Source organism: Pituophis catenifer, unplaced genomic scaffold (genome assembly GCF_029215685.1).
Source record: "Pituophis catenifer annectens isolate HBS135680 unplaced genomic scaffold, rPitCat1.0.hap2 SCAF_3, whole genome shotgun sequence".
Classification (NCBI taxonomy): domain Eukaryota; kingdom Metazoa; phylum Chordata; class Lepidosauria; order Squamata; family Colubridae; genus Pituophis; species Pituophis catenifer.
Window position 1 is genome coordinate 95285188 of NW_027256883.1, and position 7295 is coordinate 95292482.

Below are 7295 nucleotides of genomic sequence, written 5' to 3' on the forward strand. Positions count from 1 at the left end.
ATTTGTTCCAGCTGATTGGATCTTTCCTTCTTTTCTTCATCCATTTTTAAATGTATTTTTTGAAATTCTGTATCCATTATTTCAATTTTATCACTTAATTTGTTTAATGCCAACACAATTTGAGCTGAGTCAATACTAGCTTGAGAAATGTTTGACCTTAGATCGCACCGATTCATCTTTAGATGGATCCATCTTAATAACTCCTATAATTTTTTTTTATTGCAAAAGTTTTACAATTACATTTTCACCCCTTTTTTCACCCCCCCCACCTCCCTCCCCAAACCCTCCCTAACCCTCCCTAACCCTCCCCCCCCAGACTTCCCTATTATGTACTCATAACTAGTAACACTAATATATAAGCTTGAACCCATCCCTCCCCCTGTATAATTTTTCCTCTTTGTCTCTTTACATTAAAATATTTCTAATACATTATTTTCAAATAAAAGCTATTTGATACTTTCTAGTTTGGTATTTGTTCTGAACATATTCTATCCACCTTTTCCATTCCCATTCATAAGTCTCTTGTGAACAGTCTTTTAAATATGCTGAAATCTTCGCCATCTCTGCAAAACTAGCCATCTTCAAAGTCCATTCCTCGATAGTGGGTAAAGCTTCATTCTTCCAATATTTACCTATCAACAATCTTGCTGCTGTTATCATATACAATATCAGTTTTATCTCACCCCGTGTAAAACCCTTAACTATACCCAATAAAAACAACTGTGGAGAAAATTGAATTTTTTTCCTCAAAACATTCTGCATGACCCACCAAATTTTTATCCAAAAAGCCTTAACTTTCCTGCAGGTCCACCAAACATGATAATACGTAGCATCTAAACATTCACATCTCCAACATTTTGGCTGAACATTAGGGTACATACATGACAACTTTTTAGGATCTAAATGCCATCTATAAAACATTTTATAAAAATTTTCTCTCAGGTTTTGCGACTGTGTAAATTTAACATTCTGAACCCAAATTTTTTCCCAAGTTTCCAGCATCACTGGTTCTTCAAAATTCTGTGCCCACTTAATCATACAATCTTTAACTAATTCCGTTTCTGAATCTCTTTCTAACAATACATTATAAAGCCTTTTAATATACATTGGACCTTTCTCTCTTATATGTCTAACCAATTCTTCCTCATGCAACATAATACCAGTTTTTTGGTCCTCTTTCCATCTCAATTGTAATTGATTATATTGTAACCAAGTTAAATTAAACCCTTCATCCAACAGTGTCTGTAATGTCTTCAGCTGCCATCTGCCCGCATCTGTGAAAAGAACCTCTTTATATAAAAACCCCCCGAGTGACATTATATTTGTATTCCACAAAGTATGACCAAGATCCAGCCATAGCGGTATTTTATAATCCCATTTGAATCGGTGCTTCTTCCAAACTCTCATCAAAGAGTCTCTAAGTATATGACTTTTAAATACTTTATCTACTTTGTCGTCATAAAATAAATAAGCATGCCATCCAAATTCAAGATCAAAACTTTCTGCATTCAATATTCCAGTCTTTTTACTTCCAAACCAATCACTTGTTAAAGTTAAAGCTGCTGCATCATAATATAACTGTAGGTTTGGGAGTTTAAGACCTCCTCTTTCTGGAACATCTTGCATAATTTTCAATTTCACTCTCGGCTTCTTCTCGTTCCAGACAAACTTATTCACACCAGACTGCCAAACTTTCAGTTGTTTATCACTTTTAAGCACCGGAATCATTTGAAACAAAAACAGAAATCTTGGCAAAATGTTCATCTTAACTGCTGCTATTCTTCCAAGTAAAGACAGTTGCAGCTTTTTCCAAGTCTCCATGTCTTTCTGAACCTCTCGCCACAACACCTCATAATTATTTTGAAACAATTTCATGTTTGATTCTGCAACCTGAACTCCAAGATATTTTACCTTAGGTACAATTTCAAAACCTGCCCTCCTTTCAAGCTCATGTTTACGATCTTGTGTCATATTTTTAACTATCATTTTAGTCTTTTTTGAATTCAGTCTAAAACCTGAAACTCTACCATAGTCTTGTATAATGTCCTTCATCAGGATTGTTGATTCCATTGGTTGTGATAGGGTAACAACCAGATCATCTGCAAATGCCTTTATTCTATAATCCTCTTGCCTTATCATTATGCCTTTCAAAATTTTAGAGTCCCGTATTGTGTTTAACAAGACTTCCAATGTTAAAATAAATAAAAGTGGGGACAACGGACATCCCTGTCTTGTTCCTTTTTCAATTTTAAACTCTGTCGTCAGACTTCCATTAATAATAATCTGTGCCTTTTGCTCTTGATAAATTGCTGAAATCGCCTGTATAAATTGGTCCCCAAAGTCCATCTTTTTTAAAGTCTTTAGTAGAAAATTCCAATCCACTCTATCAAAGGCCTTCTCTGCATCCAAAAAAACCAGCACTGCAGAAATCTGTTTATTCTTATCAAGATATTCCAATAAATCTATTACTTGCCTTACATTGTCCTTCATATATCTGCCCTCAATAAATCCCGCTTGATCCTCATGAATCACCTTTTGGATTACTGGCATCAACCTGTTGGCTAATACTTTCGCATAGATTTTATAGTCTGTATTCAAAAGAGATATTGGTCTATAATTCTCTGGTTTTTTAGGACCAACTTGTTCTTTTGGTATCAAAGATATATAAGCAGTTGTCCATGATGGGGGTATTTTACCCCCTTGTTGAATATTGCAAAATAAATCTCTAAGTTGTCCCACCATTTCAGCTTGTAAAGTTTTATAATACACTGCGGTCAAACCATCCGTGCCAGGAGCTTTGGCTGTTTTTAACTGTTTAATTGCTGCTATTATCTCCTCCTCTGTTATAGGATAATTCATTCTTTCCTTTTGTTGATCAGTAATTTTTGTAACTCTCTTATCATTTAAATATTTTTCTATAAGTCCATTCTGCACCTCCTCTTTGGCATATAGTTTGGTATAATAGTCCGCAAAAGCTTCTTTAATTAATTTTTGTTGAAAAATTTCTTTCCCTCCAATATCAATACTATCAATAGTCCGTATACTTTGTTTTTTCCTCAATGTGTAAGCCAACCATCTGCCCGGTTTGTTAGCGTTGCAAAATGTAAAATGTCTATAATTTTTGACCAAATATTTCTATAACCTTATTCACAATTCAAAATCAATGGGTCATCAACTTGTATTTAAAATGTTGAATTGTTGAAGAGGAAAATCTTTAACCATCAGTTCTGTACCACAGATACTCAGAAGGATCTTTTCAGAAGGACTTGGGCTTATTTTACTTTCACTTTAAGGAGCCAGAGACGACAAATAAAGCATTAAGGAGTCCCAAATTTAAAAAAGTTGAAAGTCCAAATTATTGAAGGCTTGCTTACAATTGCTTCTTGCGCCAGAGGCAGTGTAAAATACGAACAGTGAAATTCCTGTAGTCACATTAATCAAAATCAGTTACACTCCTCAGTGCCATATTGCCCGCTGCGAACTTCAAACAGCAAACGTACTTTAGATTACTTTAAAACTTTTAACTTTTAGTCCACAATTTTCACAGCGTCTTCAAAAAGAAGGATAATTGCTTTCAAATTTTCGGACGATCCCACAAACAAGCCATTTAAATATTCGGCTATTCCAAAAAAAAAAAAAAGGTTCCTGTTCTCCACGTTTATGTCGACTCCAACATTCAGGCAGCTCTCATATATCTTATTTTTATCTTATTCAAACATAGCCATAAAACTTAATTTGCTGCCCTTCACCCTGCAGACGTTTTTTGCGGATCCAGCTCACAATTAAGTTCAAATTTATTGTTTTTCAGACCTCTTTAAATCATCATTTCACCGTTTCATCACCCCCTCTGCTCACTTTTATTTCCCCGAAGGGAAAGTACTTTTAAAAAAAGCCTCAATTAAAAGCAGTTCAGGGTGGCTTACCACATCGATCTTAATCCAACCAAAACAGGAACTCTTCAATAACGCATTTAGTTGTTATCGGACTTTAAAAATTATGTTTATTTTTATTTTCATCCGCTTTCAATTTTCCATATGCCGCAGAGAGACGAAGACAAAGTCTTCTAAGCCACAGCCATGGACACGCCCCCCCCCTGCTTACAGTTCTAAACAATATTGCATTTCCTCATTTGAGATTGGTATGAAAACTGGGGGTCGTCCTAGGCTTTAAGGCAGTTTTGGCAAACTTTTTCAGCACCGAGTGCTGATGATCTTCTGGTTTCCAGCACACACATGCATGCCGGCCACCTGGTGTTCTGGTTTCTGGCACGCATGCGCGCACGAAGACTAGCTGTTTGATGCCCATGTGCTGGCTCCACCCGGTCTTTCGGGGGTCCTCGCGCCTCCCTGCCTGCCCCCCTGGTCCCCATCGGGGTGACGGGACATTCTCACTGATGAGCCAGTTCCACAGCCCAGGACAGGGAGAGAAATTTGGGTGGGGAATACCGCCTCCCTCCATTGGAAAGCCAGAGCCCCTTTCTGGCCTCAGATATAAGGGGCGTTGGTGATCTCGGGGTTTGAGTTGGGGGGCCAGCAGGTGGGAGAACTTCGCCCCAACTCTGGCTGGGATGAAGTGCCTCCCCCAGCCCGCCGAGAACAAGCCAGCACAGCCCCCCACTTCCTGGCCGCCGCACCTCTTACCCCTCAGTGGTGTCTCCAAGCGTGAGGAGCTGTGCTCTTCGCCAGCCCTCCTGGGATAGCTCACCTCCCCGGCGGCTCCTTCTTTTCCTCCTGGCTGCTCCAGCATCCCGGCAGGAAGAGGCATTGTGAGAACCGATGCTGCCCCCTCACGGCGGCAGGAGCAGCAGGCGAGGCGGCTGCCTGCTCAGCCAGCAAACACCCTGCTGCCCCATGCGCCCCACAGGGTGTTCCAGACTGTGGACGTGTGTTTGTGCCACAGGCTGGAGCCGTGCAAGAAGCCCGCTCAGGCGGGGAGGGATGGAAGCCGTGGCCCACCCAACCTGGATGGCAGCTCTATTCTCCTTGCTCTTCCAAATTCTGGCGCGCTGGCCACCTGGTCTTCATGCATGCGGGAGTGCCAGAAACCGAAAGAGCAGCCGCCTGGTGCGCATGCGTGTACCAGGAAGATGATTTTCCGGTTTCTGGCGTACACATGCACACTGGCCGGCTGGTCTTTGTGCATGCACACTCACCAGGAACTGGAAGATTATCTTCCCGGCTTGTGTATGCGCACTGGGCGGCTGCTCTTTTGGTTTCTGGCACTCCCGCATGCATGAAGACCAGCTGGCCAGCGCGCTGGAACCCAGAAGAGCAACAGGCGATGGCTCTGCATGCCACTTCCAGCACATGTGCCATAGGTTTGTCATCACGGGTCTAAGGTGTCCCTCAAAGAGCAAGAGGAAGATGTAGCCAGGAGGGTGTTTGCGCAGATTTATGTTGTGCACAAGTTGAACTGTTTCTGAACTGGACCTCCGCACAGTCACTTCCTTTGTGCATTTTGTGATTCAAAATGCAACATTATGCACATTAATGGGCAGAGCTTAGTATGTCCATATAACAAACCAGTGGTGGGTTGCTTCCAGTTCTCCCTGGTTCTTGCAAACCGGTAGTGAAAATTTTGAGTAGTTTGGAGAACCGGTAAATACCACCACTGCCTGGCCCCACCCCCAATCTATTCTAGCTGATCAGCTAGAAGGAAAAAATCAGGGCTCACTTGACAAAGAAGAGAAAAAAAAACAAGGCACCTTAGCTTTAAATTGAGAAGCCAAGAAGCCTCCCAGCTGATCGGCTAGAACCAATCCGCTCCTTGTAATCCACTCGGTGGTGGTAGATTGGCAATTGAGGCCAAGCTGCCCGAAAGTGGTTTCCGATGCTCTCGGTGGTGGCAGAGTGGCAAAAAACTGTTTACACTCTTGCCGCAGCGCTTCAAAGGTCTGCCCTACAGCTGATCAGCGGTAAAAAGCAGTGTGGTGGTAGACCAGTGCGCTCCAAAAACAAATGGGTAGACCGGTACGGCTCTGCAAGCAGTTAAAAGCCTGGTAGACCAGTATTTCTGCTAAATCCTAAAGAATTGTTTGTCACATGACTATCAAACAATACCCACAAAATAAGCCATGCCCACAAAACCAGTAGTAAAAACATTTAGAACCCACCCCTGTAGAACCCACAAGCTACACTGGTTACCAAAAGACTTTGGGTGCAATTTAAAGTGCTAATTACCACCTATAAAGCCTTGCATGCTAATTATTTGAGGGATCATCTGCCCCATGGTTTCTGCCCATCCCGTGTGCTCAGAACTGGCATATTCTGGGTCCTTTACAAGTCATCCAAGAAGTAAGTCTCCTCTGTATTGCCTGCCTTCTGGGATCATATCCCCTGAAATCCAAAGCATCTCCACCGTGCTCTCCTTTTGATGAATCTTTGGCTCTTTTCTCAGGCTTTTTGACTCTTTGAAAATGTGATTGTTAGAAAAATGTGAGGGTTTTCCCAACATTTCTTTTGTTGATTGGCTTTTGTCTTTCCCATTTCTGTTTGCCTCCCAGAGTCATCTGGAGTTGGATGCTCTTACAAATAAATTAAATAACATCAATATGAAATCAGCTGAAACCTTAATCTAAATTTGGAATACCATTTGGAATGATAGCAAGTTCTGTATCTGACAGACAGTAGTAAGAAAATAAATTTGCTAGCCCTGATTTATGATATTTCCAACTTTTCAATATATCAGGGTAGTTGCTATAGGTGCTGTTGTCTCTACCCTTGCCCTTACCTTTGGGCAAGAGTAAGATCAGATTGCCTTTATTAGCTTTATAAGAGGAGTATCACTGTTTCTCAAGGCCACAGTATTTATGTTGTAATAAAAAAACCCTTTCCCAAGAGAAACAGCACCTTCCAGAAAAATGGCAATTGAAGCTCTCCTTTGCTCCAAACCTGCTCCTACTAGAGCCTTTTTTCCCCATATGACTGGGTAAAAAATGCAGGACAGGGAGGGTCTGGTGTTTGAATCGCATATTTCCCATGATGTGTGAATGCCATTCTGGTCATCAGCAGCCAGTGAACACAAGAGAGGGAAAATACCTAAAGAAAGTAAGAACTACCTCAGAAATATTTAAAAGAAAAGAAGGATTTCATTAAACTTTCCTAATAGACAATTTTGATATCTAACACTAAAACACATTAAGTTTCTTTAAAAAAACCCCAGGCTTGGCAAATAGAAAAGTTGTTCAGGTGCTGTACTTTATTAATAAAGTTCTTCCCTTTGAAAAAATTTAACCAACACATATAAACACACACAGTTTACAGATTAAATAATTGGTAAATTAATCTAACTTGAAT